Genomic DNA, 13371 nt, shown 5'->3' on the forward strand with positions numbered 1-13371 from the left:
GGAGGGTGGAGGTGGGAGCTTCAGGGCAGCCAGGCATCCCTATTGGAGGTTCAGACGCCACTGCCCTGTGTCAGTAAATAAACAGCAGCTATTTAAGTCATTCCAATTAATGCCTTCTGTGGCAGCTATTTACCTATTGAGGGGATGGAAGGGATTGCCTAATGCAATTAAGCTGTCTGCTAGCAGTGCCTTGCCTATAAGGCCAACTTTCCTTCTGAGGGAAGTTTGGTCTGAGAAACTGGACAGCCATCCTTATCTGAACTGTCCACTGTATCACCCGCAGCCAGATCACCTCCTGAAAGCTTTTGATGTCCCTCCAACTCTTAGGATGATGGATAGAATTTCTTCTAGTCTCTCTCTTTATTCCCTTCACTTCCCTGAGATATCATCCCCATCTCCACTCTTTACATATGTTCTGTAAGTTTGGTTTCTCTGTGGAGGGTGCCATTTTAGCCATTGCTCAGTCGCTAAGTTGTGTCTGACTCTTTGTGACTCTGCGGACTATAGACTGCCAGGCTCCTCTGTTCATGGGATTTCCCAGGCAAGAATACTAGAGTGGGTTCCTATTTCCTTCTCCAAGGGATCTTCCCAACCCAGGGATCAAACCAGCATCTCCTGCTTTGGCAGGCAGATTCTTTACCACTAAGCCACAAAGACTCCTAGGAAGCCCTCAGGACATCCAGACTCTCAGCTAGAGAACCACTGACTCTCTTGAAGTCTCAGTGAAGTATTATATGATTATGATGGAGGACTTGCCTTTGAGCACCAGATGCCCAACTCCTTGGTGTGATTTTCAGGTGAGGCAGGAAGATCCAAATTTTCAGGCCTGACGTGTAGCCTGAGAAACCAAGTGCTCTCACTTGGCACCAGTCAGATAAAGAGACAAAGCTGTGAGATACATCTTTCCTGCTTTCCCTCCTAATACTCAGGCTTCCCAGGTGGCAAAGTGGTAAAGAATCTGCCTGCAGTTCAGGAGACATAAGATATGTGGGTTCGATCCCTGTGTCAGGAAGATCCCCTGGAGGAGGGAAATGGCAGCTCACTTCAGTATTCTTGCCTGGAGAATCCCATAGACAGAGGAACCTGGTGGGCTACAGTCCACCGGGGTCACAAAGACTTGGACAAGACTGAAGTGACTGAGCATGCACACACAAGCACTTCTAAAGCTCTAGAATCTCAGTTCCACCAGGGGAGAGAATGTGTTTTATTCACTACCGTGTTTACAGCATAACATTCTCTCAGCAATAAATATTTGTTGAGGGATTTCCCTGGTGGTCCAGTTGTTAAGAATCTGCTTTTCAACATCGGGGACTCAGGTTCAATCCCTGCTCAGGGAACTTAAGATTCCATATGCTGTGGGGCAACTAATTCTGCACGCCACAACTAGAGAGCCCTTCCCACAACCTACAAAGATCCCATGTGCTACAGCTAAGACTCAGTGCAGTCAAATAAACAACTGTTTTTAAAAATTTTGTTGAATGAATAAGAATTATTATAACCCATTTTACTGATGAGAAACTGAGTCCAAGACATTTTGACTGATTGTCCTGGTCTGCATAGCTGGTAGACAGAAGAGGCTGGATTCAAACTAGGTCCCCCTAACCCCACAGCTCATGTCTTTCCATGTGCATTTGGTTGTGATTCTGTTCCTACACGTACCCACCTTGGAGCAGGGCCCCACCCTCCCGATGCCCACCTGGTGACGTTGCAGTTGAGCTTTGGGTACCAGTTGGACAAGCGGAGTGGACTGCGGGCTGAGACGAATGGGAGCAGTGTCCTGTGCAAACCTTGGGTGTGACTCTATATGTGCTGGGGCCGTAGGGTCATCACTTGTGAAAGATTTACCAGCTGCCTTAGAGAGAGGGTGTGAGAAGCAAATGAGACTCTGGGAAGGAAAGGGAGTTGAAAAGCCATAGCGTGATATCCACCTCTGAATGCAAAATGTTCAATACAAAGGCATGCAGCTTCCACAATAAGGAGGATGACAAAGACAGGGAGACAGAGGTGAATAGCTCTCATCATTTCTTGACTGTAATAATCAGCTTGATTATTTGCTGCTCCATTCTGAACCCCCTTCCTTCCCCACTTCTCCAAGGAAAGGAGATTATTTTTAATTACAGTTTTACACTGGATTAATGAACCTCCACAATAAGTTAATGAGCAGGACATGGCACTGAGAGACAGCACATTTGATTACTTTCGGAGACTTTCTTAAGCTTCATTATTTCCAGGACAGCCCTGCACAGTCCCCATGGTCTGGGTGAAGAACATGGGAGAGATGCCAAGGATTTCTGGGATGTTCTATGTGTGATACCTGAGACCCTGCTGTGTAAAAGAAACACTCTGTCCCTTCATGAAAGGAAAGCCCAATGCTGCTGGGAATCCTCCCGGCAGTTCTCCAAGGGAGAAGATTCTCTGATGTAACCTAGTGACCAAAGTAACCTTAATAATTACCATGGGACAAGAAGAACATTCCTGCTTCTCTGTGCCCTCTGTTTCCATTTTTTGTTTGGGTTCTATCATCACACGTTGGGTTCTTGCAACAAGTTCCTGATGGATGCTCCAGTACGTTGTGTGCTGTGTTGTTGTGTTTAGTTGCTCAGTTGTATTCAACTCTTTGACCCCATGATCTGTAGTCTGCCAGGCTCCTCTGTCCGTGGGATTCTCCAGGCAAGAATACTTGAGTGGGTTGCCATTTTCCTCCTCCAGGGGATCTTCCCCACCCAGGGATTGAACCTGGGTCTCTTGTGTTTCCTGCATTGCAGGCTGATTCTTTAGCTGCTGAGCCATCAGGAAAGTCCTAGTGTAACTTCCCTTAAAATCCTTCCATGGCTGTCATTGTCTTGAAACATAAAATCCAAACTCTTTGGTACATTATGATCAGAGCTTTGTCTCCCTTTCCTGAGAAACTACAACCTTGTTCTTCTGTGCTCCGAGCATTTAAGTGGAGTGTTCCTTCTGACTGTAAAACTTTTTTCATCTTCATCTTCTTGACCCCTCAGAACAAATTAGTGGGGAAGCTTTGCCTGACCTTTCAAGGCAACTCAGGAGTCTCGGCAATCATTCCAGATCACTGTGCATGCAAGTCAGAATATGAAGTAGGTCCCTGTAAAGTATTCTCTTTCCTACATGCTTGTTCTTCTGACCAGCCTGAAAACATCACACAGCCTTATTTATTCACCTTTGTGTACTTGATTTGGTACAGATATAAAGCAGATTATCAGCAAATGTTGATTTTCACTGAGTTAGAGAATGAATGGCTTCCCTAGTGGCTCAGTCAATAAAGAATCCACCTGCAAAGCGGGAGACCTCGGTTCAGTTCCTGGGTTGGGAAGATCCCCTGGAGGAGGAAAATGGCAGCCCACTCCAGTATTCTTGCCTGGAGAATCCCATGGACAGAGGAGCCTGGAGGGCTACAGTCCATGGGGTTGCAAAGAGTCAGACATGACTGAGGGACTAAGCATAGCACAGAGAATGAATGATTGAACAAATAAGTTAGAGAAGAATCTATGTTGATTGGAAGTGAAGAGAATTAACATTCCTTGAGCTTTTCTCCCCCAGGCCACCCTGGGGGATGTTGTATTGAAAACCTGAATTCTATTTTTCTCCCCTACTCTCCAGCTTGCTACATGTCTCTCAAGGTCCATTAGATTCTGCTGCAGTAACAAGCATTCCCAAATTTTCATTGACTTAGCACAATAATGTCACTCTTGTCACATGCCAATTGTGGTTGTCTGGGTGGCTCTGTGTGCATGCATACTAAGTCACATCAGTCACGTCCTACTCTTTGCTACCCTATGGACTACAGTCTTCCAGGCTCCTCTGTCCATGGGATTCTCCCCAAAAAAATACTGGAGTGGGTTGCCATGACCTTCTCCAGGGGATCTTCCTGATCCAGAGATCAAACCTGCATCTCTTATGTCTCCTGCATTGGCAGGGAGGTTCTTTACCACTAGAGTCACCTGGGAAGCCCCCTGGGCAGCTCTGTGTCCCGTAATTAATCAGAGACATAGACCGATAGGGGCTCCACCATCCTGTGGAATGATGAGAAAATCTAGAGAACCGTACAAGGCCTTTTTCCACCTCAACCTAGAAATGATGAAGACTAACATTTCGTTGGCCAGAGGTAGTCACAAAGCACATAACTGCAAGGGGCCCACAACATGCAGGGGAGCCAAAAAACCTTTTCATGAACCTTACCATCTCTGCCATACTGACCTTAATTAAGTCCTTCTTCCATTCCTGGGTTCAAAGACCATTGTGTTCACGTTATGTGGCAGCCTGGATGGGAAGGGAGTTTGAGGGAGAATGGATACATTTATCAGTATGATCGGGGCCTCTCAGGTGGCTCAGCAGTAAAGAATCTGCCTGCCAATGCAGATAGGGGGCTCAGTCCCTGGTCAGGAAGATCCCGTGGAGAAGGAAATGGCCATGCACTCCAATATTCTTGCATGGGAAATCCCATGGACAGAGGAGCCTGGCGGACTACAGTCCATAGGGTCACAAAGAGTTGGACATGACTTAAGGGCTAAACACCAATAACAACATTATGTATGGTTGAGTTGCTTTGCCGTGCATCTGAAACTATTATATTGTTAATTAGCTACACTCCAATATAAAATAAAAAGTTTAAAAAAAGAACATTGTGTCCAACTTTACCATTACATAAATGGAGACACATACTTCCCCCATCTCTGACATCCATGGCGTAATTATTCTAAAACTTTTTATGTGTCTGGATCTTTCTGGACCTTGTTGATTTGGTGTAATGGCTCTGCTAGGGGCCTGAATCCATCTCCTAGACCTCCAATCACAGCTTATTTCATCTGCCTTCTCCTCTGTGGGGTTAGTTCACCTTCAAGCCTTTACATGGCTTCAGGGCAGGACAGTTCTTTATCCCTCTACATCTTTAACCCTTCACAATCTTCCCTTTAAAAAGCTGTGTGACCATCTTCCTTGAAATCAGTTCTACTTATTAGCAGATATCAACCATCATGGGAAAAAATTCTATGATGACAGCTATGATGCTATGATGCAAAGAGCATTTGTAAGATTGTAGACTGTGTTGACCTAAGGCTTCATATTGCTTTGCATAGATACTGCCATCTCATGCCTGTCATACATAGACCATAAACATTCCCATTCAAATTGGTTTAGGATTTTAAAGTTCAATTGCAGCCTTGGCCAAGGAATGGAAAAAAAAAAAAAAAGAAGAAGAAGAAGGAAACTAGTGTGTCTAGTGTTTTGTCCTCAGCAGAATAAAATGTGGCACTTAGACAGAATAAGTCACAGAAATAGCTGTAATTCTGCATCTATACCAATCTGATTATCCAAGTAGAGCAAAGGGCTAAGGTCTAGGAGGCTCAGGAAGGTTGCATGCCATATGTGGTTACCAAGGTTTAGAGGTTTATTTTTAGAAGAACAGCCTGGTAAGCTGTTATTTCTGTTTGACCCAAGAGAGAACCCTAGAAAAAAAAATGCTGTCTCAATCAGCATTGAAGCAGTTGGTATCTATAGGGGTTTGATGTGAGTATAATTAATAAGGCAAGCTATTTTTATTGGAATCATAGTCTGTTGCCAACATTAGAGAGACAGAAGCATGTATGATGTGTTCTCTGCCCTCCAGCCGCTTCCATGTGGACTGAAGAAGAGAGCCAGTATAAGATGCTGAGAGCAGTTCAAATTTCAAGCCAAGATGTACTCCTTACTATCATCTGAGGAACTCAGAGGGGACACAGTGGGCTGAGGGCATCAGGGAAGGTTAATAGAGTGGGCAGATCAGAGTGATAACAGAAAGGTAGAAGGTTGTGTGAAGGACGGAAGGAGCAGCAGAGCTACTGTGGGGCATGAAATTCTACAAGGAGTTGGGTGACTGTGAGATGATGGATCAGTTAAGGGGATGACAGAAGATTGTAGGGAGAAATTTCCAAGCCAATTAAAAGTAACATCTTCCTCTTTAGAGCCCTAAAGCGACCTCTCTTTAACAATCATGACTTTCCTCTTCATTTACGATCTGTGAGTTTGAGACGTATCCACATTTGCCGAGTTCAAACACTCTGAAAATAATTTTATTCTTCTCCTTCCCTCCCATTTGTTCTAGCATATTGTATCATATTCAGAAAGCACTCAGTATAAATGCATATATATATATATATACACATATATATCAGTTCAGTCGCTCAGTTGTGTCTGACTCTTTGCAACCCCATGAATCGCAGCACGCCAGGCCTCCCTATCCATCACCAACTCTCAGAGTTCACTCAGACTCATGTCCATCGAGTCAGTGATGCCATCCAGCCATCTCATCCTCTGTCGTCCCCTTTTCCTCCTGCCCCCAATCCCTCCCAGCATCAGAGTCTTTTCCAATGAGTCAACTCTTCACATGATGTGGCCAAAGTACTGGAGTTTCAGCTTTAGCATCATTCCTTCCAAAGAACACCCAGGGCTAATCTGCCTGATTTCTGTGAGGATTTGAGCTCATAGTCTTCGCATCACCTGAGGCTGGCCCCTGGGTAATTTCAAGGCATTCATAAGGGTCTCTAGGTCCCTTGACTCTCTCTGCTTCAGCCAGTTGCTTACTAACTTTTACACATGTTATACCCTTGCCCACAATCATCAATGTCTCCCCCTTGGTTTCAGGATAAAGACCAGACTCCTTAACTCGAGTTAAAGATTACAGGCCAACACTTCCCCTCAGTAGACTTCTGCTGGCCATAAGACTCTCAAATTTAGCTGTAGTCTGGTCTTTATCCTGAAACCAAGGGGGAGACATTGATGATTGTGGGCAAGGGTATAACATGTGTAAAAGTCAGTAAGCAACTGGCTGAAGCAGAGAGAGTCAAGGGACCTAGAGATCCTTATGAATGTCTTGAAATTACACAGCGGCAAGCCTCAGGTGATGTGAAGACTATGAGCTCAAATCCTCACAGAAACCAGGCAGATTCCTGAGACAAGAGAAGGTAATTAGGCATGTTCTTTTGGCAGTCCCACTTTGTTTTAATGTTAAATGCATTAAATTGGACTTTACCTACTAAAAGAAATAGCTCTGTCCAGTTTTCTGGACACTTAAGGTTTTCTCAACCTGTCTTGTCATTCGCCTGATTTAAATAGTCAGAAATGCAGAGGAATGATTCTTTCCTACAAGAGAAACAGCAGTCTGAGCATAACATAAATGGTAGCTAACAGTGGACCTCAATGCCAGGAATACTGTGAAGAGTTGGGGGCACTAGGCAGACTGGTGCCTACACTCCAGACTAAAGGGATAGCTGTTATTTAGCTATAGCTGATGGTTAATAAGTAGAAATATGCTGATCATCAGATCTTACTTTTGAAGGAAAAGTGGAAATTCAGAATTCTCAGGACTTAAAAATCCTCTGGATCTTAAAATATTGACACAAATGTATTTAAAACACTGTAGGTGCCCAGCAAAATAGAGGTTCAGATCCCCACATTTTTTGGTTTCTTAGTATAAGAAGAATGAATCTGGAGCTAAAAACCTAGACTTGAATCCCAGCTAATAATCACTGACCTTGAGCAAGTTCCTTAACCTCTTCGAGCCCCAAAAACTTAATATAAAAAATACAGATAATACTTCTCTCCTTGTAGGGATGTGTTCATGTTCAGTCACTAAGTGATGTCTAACTCTTTGCAACCCCATGGACTGTAGCACTCCAGGCTTTCCTGTCCTTCACTATCTGCCAGAGTTTTCTCAAACTCATGTCCATTGAGTTGGTGATGCCATCCAACCATCTCATCCTCTGTCACCCCCTTCTCTTCCTGCCCTCAGTCTTTCCCAGCATCCAGCATGTGTCTTTTCCAATGAATTGGCTCTTTGCATCAGGTGGCCAAAGTATTGGAGCTTCCACTTCAGCATCAGTACTTCCAATGAGTATTCAGTATTGATTTCCTTTAGGATTGACTGGTTTGATCTTCTTTCTGTCCAAGGAACTCTCAAGAGTCTTCTCTAGTGCTACAATTCAAAAGTATAAATTCTTCAGTGCTCAGCCTTCTTTATGGTTCAACTCTCACATCCTTAAGTGACTACTGGAAAAACCATACTTTTGACTAGGTGGACCTTTGTCAGCAAAATGATGTCTCTGATTTTCCATACATTATCTAGGTTTGTCACAGCTTTTCTTCCAAGGAGCAAACGTCTTTTAATTTTGTGGCTGCAGTCACCATCAACAGTGATTTTGGAGCCCAAGACAATAAAATCTATCACTGTTTCTACTTTTTCCCCATCTATGTGCCGTGAAGTGATGGGACCAGACGCCCTGATCTTTGTTTTTTGAATGATAAGTTTTAAGCCAGTTTTAAGAGAGGTGGCTCCCTTGCAGGGAGGTGAGAATTAAATGAGATGATAAGTAAACTCTAAGTGTTATTGAAAAGCAAAAACAAAATACTCCTTGAAATCTTTTTTTTTTTCCTTGAAATCTTGAAATCTGGAGTGCCAGGATACAAGAGTGCAATTCCTTGGGAGGGGATAGGTTAGGCCAAAAGATATGTGGGTTCAACTTGGGGCAGTTGTGAGGTTGGTGCTTCGGTGACAGTGCCCCAAGAAATTTCTTGGTCACAGAAAGCCTCTGAAACAGGCAGGGAAAGCACCTTTGGTCACTGTTCTCTAAGACACTGCCAGCTGTAATCCGTGGTCCATGCAAAGAAAGGGTACCTCTGTGAGTGAAGTGTCTATGATGTTTAGATGAGCACAGCTCCTCTCAGATGTGTGTTAAGTACAGAGCCCTGGGAATGAGGAGTGTTTCATGTGTCAAGTTGAACCAGTAGAAAACAACAGCAAAATCAAGAGGAAAAGATGATAAACATGGGCAGATCCTGGTCTCCCACCTCTGGGGAGGCTTGACACCTGTCCTATCTTTAAAGCCCAGCTTGCATTTGGCCTCAGTTTGATAAGCTCTCACTGAAAGCCCTTTTTCATGTCCTCGGCTTTCACCATGGTTGACTGGCTGAGCCACTGGAAATTATCCTACAAAAAGACAGGGCCAATGTTGAATGGTTTTGGCTGAGATTTTTTTCTAGAGTTAACCCTCTTCCATCATTTGCCTCTGTTGCAATCTACTCTTCAGACTTCACAGAGGGGCCAATCATAAAAACTAATATAATTGAGGGGCAGGCCGGATGTCTTGTAAACCCTGTCTGTATGTATCTAGATATGTGGGGTTTCCAGTGGGAGCCTTACCTATATTCAAAGGTGCATGGGTATGTTTGATTGGGCAAGCCCACCCAAAGGGGAGAAAGAGGGCCAGTGAGACCGGCAGCAAAACTTTCTCCTGGGTAGGGATGAGGGTGGGTGGGTAACTATGAACAGAGTGTGGAAGTTGTCCCTCCAATGGGGCCCACAGGACCCCATGATTCATGCACAGATACAGGATGATAAGATGGTTTGGAGTGATCTGACTTACTGAAAACCCTGTGCAACATTGAGGCACAAGATTCTGTACCCTTGATATATGAGGGTTCCTTATATCCAAGAGTATACAGAAGAGAGGTCACTCCCAAACTCATCACTGACCACCACAACTATCCTGTCATGAGGTAGGACTGCAAGACCAAGGAAGTTCCTAAAAAATCTGAAGTTAAAATTTAGCTTGCAATCTTGTTTTTTGTTATTGCTGTTGTTTATTGCTAAATCTAGTAACTGTACAATGAAATTTCTACTGTTTGGGGGACATAAAACTGCCTCATTGAAGCAGTGTCTTCAAGCAGCCCTTGGGGGCTTTGCTGGGGGCTGGGTTGTGTAGCCTGGGATGAGATGCAGTTTAATGTCATTGAAATGACTATCAGTGACAGTGTGATACCATTAGCCCCACAAGCTTGTGAAGTTTGGGAAAACTTAGGTTCTATGTCGATATACTTTTACAAAAAATTTGAAAAATATTCATAATTGACCTTCAGACAGCCCTTGCACTGATTTTTTATTAAGGTATAATTATATACAGTAAAATTGATACTTTATAGTATACAGTTTAAATAAATACAGTCATACAATCAGGATATAGGACATTCCATCATCATTGCAATTCTGCTGTGCCCTCTTGTAGTCAATATTATTATCTCAATGTATTCAGAGAAAGCATTTGACAATATTTAACATACACAGATCATAAATCTCTCATTCAGCTAGAAGTAGAAGGGATCTTTCTTAGGATGATGCAATATGATACAGAAACAGTATGATACCAAAAAATAGGTAAAACATACTTAATGGTGAAATATGAAAATATGAGCAAATGACACCAAATATCACCTTTTCAACATTATCCCAGGGAATCTACCTGGGAAGCCTCTTATATGCTGCTAGCAGGAATTTAAAATGGTACAGTCTGGAAAATAGTTTGGAAGATTTTTTAAAAGTCCAATAGATACCTATCAGAAGACCCACCAATTGTACTCCCAGGAATTTAGCCAAGAGAAATGAAAGCATGTGTCCAACAAACACATGTACTTGTGTTTATTTATAATGGCCCCGCAATGGAAACAGCTCAAATGTCCATCAACAGGTAAATGAATGAGCAAATCATAGTATATCCATACAATGGAATACTACTGAGTAATAGAAAAGAGAATTATTAAGAGGCACAGCAATGTAATTCTGCAAATAACCCAAATGTTGACAGTAAAATGAACAAATTTGAGTGAGTCCTATGAAGGAGTGCCATAGAGCAATGAAGACGAGCAACTATCAATATGACAATGATATGGAGAAATTTACAAACATGTTGAGGGGGAGACTATCAGACACAAAAGAATAAATACTCTAGGTTTTTATGTATATATAGTTTAAAAAAAGAGAAAAGGTAAAACGTATCTATGTGATACACCTTCAGGATAGTGATTACTTTTGGGAAAAGTGTTAATGCTTAAGAAAGGGTGAGAAGTAGGCTTTGGGGTGTCAGAAATTGTCTATTTCTTGATATAGGTGATGGCTTTAGAAGTGTGCTCATGCTGTCAAAATTTATCAATTTATACTTATATTTTTCTTTTACTGTATTTCTACTATATGTCACTAAAATAGTTGATTGTACAAAGTTTAAAAAGAAACTAAAAAGGTATGAATGGTCTTGGTTCCTGATATTTAATACAGATCCACTATTCTTCTCTCTCTCTTTATTTATATATATATATATATATATACATATACATATATACACACACACACACACACACACACACACACACATATATATATGGATTGTGGACTCTAAATTACTAACGCAAGATCCCAGGACAGTTATGGGTTCACTTTGCTTTTCCATCTAGACTCTGAACTCATTGAGGGTAAAGACCATGTCTTAAATCATCTTTGTTTCTTACTTCATGGAGCTTTTCTGATTTTCTTTCAATACCATGTTTTCTTATCCTCATGAAGATATTATCTCTTCAGTCATCCATTCAAAAATTTTATTTGGGAAATACGGTCACCACATAATAACTGAATCATAATCCATGTATATAATAGTTATGAAATGAATCATAATATCAATTGGAAATAATTTCTTAATTTATATGTCACAGTTAGTATTCAGTTCAGTTCAGTTCAGTCATTCAGTCGTGTCCGACTCTTTGCAACCCCATGAATCGCAGCACGCCAGGCCTCCCTGTCCATTACCATCTCCCAGAGTTCACTCAGACTCATGTCCATCGAGTCAGTGATGCCATCCAGCCATCTCATCCTCTGTCGTCCCCTTCTCCTCCTGCCCCCAATCCCTCCCAGCATCAGAGTCTTTTCCAATGAGTCAACCCTTCGCATGAGGTGGCCAAAGTACTGGAGTTTCAGCTTTAGCATCATTCCTTCCAAAGAAATTCCAGGGCTGATCTCCTTCAGAATGGACTGGTTGGATCTCCTTGCAGTCCAAGGGACTCTCAAGAGTCTTCTCCAACACCACAGTTCAAAAGCATCAATTCTTTGGCACTCAGCCTTCTTCACAGTCCAACTCTCACATCCATACGTGACCACAGGAAAAACCATAGCCTTGACTAGACGGACCCTTGTTGGCAAAGTAATGTCTCTGCTTTTGAATATGCTATCTAGGTTGGTCATAACTTTCCTTCCAAGGAGTAAGCATCTTTTAATTTCATGGCTGCAGTCACCATCTGCAGTGATTTTGGAGCCCCCCAAAAAATAAAGTCTGACACTGTTTCCACTGTTTCCCCATCTATTTCCCATGAAGTGATGGGACAAGATGCCATGATCTTCGTTTTCTGAATGTTGAGCTTTTAAACAATACTTATTTTTAAGTATTTAAGCCTCCCTGGTGGCTCAGGGAGTAAAGAATCAGCCTGAAATGCAGAATACCTGGGTCTGATCCCTGGGTTGGGAAAATCCCCTGGAGAAGGAGATGGCAACCCACTCTGGTATGCTTGCCTGGGAAATCCCATGGACAGAGGAGCCTGGTGAGCTGCAGTCCATGGGATCACAAAGAGTCAGACATGACTAAGTGACTTTGACTTTAGTAAATTTATATATTAAGCAATAGTTATTAAAAGGATCATGTTCCTGCATGGACTTTAAAGTCTCACCAGATATTTATTTCAATCCATTAGTTAAAGGCCACAAAATCCTGTAGATACTTTCAAAAATCAAAGAGTCTCAGGGTCGGCTCAGGAGCCCAAAACCCTCCAGACTTGAAGTATTTATGGTGATTTCTTCTAGGATTCTAGGATGAGGAGAAGCATAAAACAGTGGTTAAGATTCAGACTCTGGGGCCAGAATAACTTTGATTTAATCCTGCCTCTCCACCTCTGAGCTGCACGAACTTGGGCAAGTTGCTTAACTCTGTTAAGCCTCAATTTGAATCTTTGAAATCGAGATAATGATTGTTATCTCACAAGATTATTATGGGAATTAAACGAGATCATGTATCTAAAGTGATTTGTACAGCATACACCAGGTATTAAACACTGCAAGAATCATAGCAGTCGGTATTTCTGTTTCTTTGGGGGAATAAACTCTCAGGACTGACATATATACTCATGTACATCCAGGACTATTTACTTACTATAGAGGTGAACATGTCACACTCTTCCCTCCAAGACCCATCTTTGTTTCTGGCCTAAACCAGAAGCGTGAGTCAAAGGCACTTTGAGTTGAATGAAAGGTCAATCAAGCTCTGTAAACAGTGTCAGGATCCTCTGGGGAGGGGAAAAGGGAGAGCAATCTGAACGTGCTGAGTTGCTCAAAAGGAGGAAATTCTAGACCGAAGTCACTGGATAATGTAGGTTGCCGGATTATTTAGGATTCTGGGATATAGAAGTGGGTGTCCCCCAGGTTGGGGCTTTCCAGCAGCACTAGTGATACAAGACCTGCCTGCCAATGCAGGAGACACAGGTTAGATGCCTGGGTCAGGAAGACCTCCT

Source organism: Bos grunniens, chromosome 8, assembly GCF_055505025.1.
Source record: "Bos grunniens cultivar Pamir isolate PY7600 chromosome 8, Bosgru_T2T1.0, whole genome shotgun sequence".
Taxonomy (NCBI): Eukaryota; Metazoa; Chordata; class Mammalia; order Artiodactyla; family Bovidae; genus Bos; species Bos grunniens.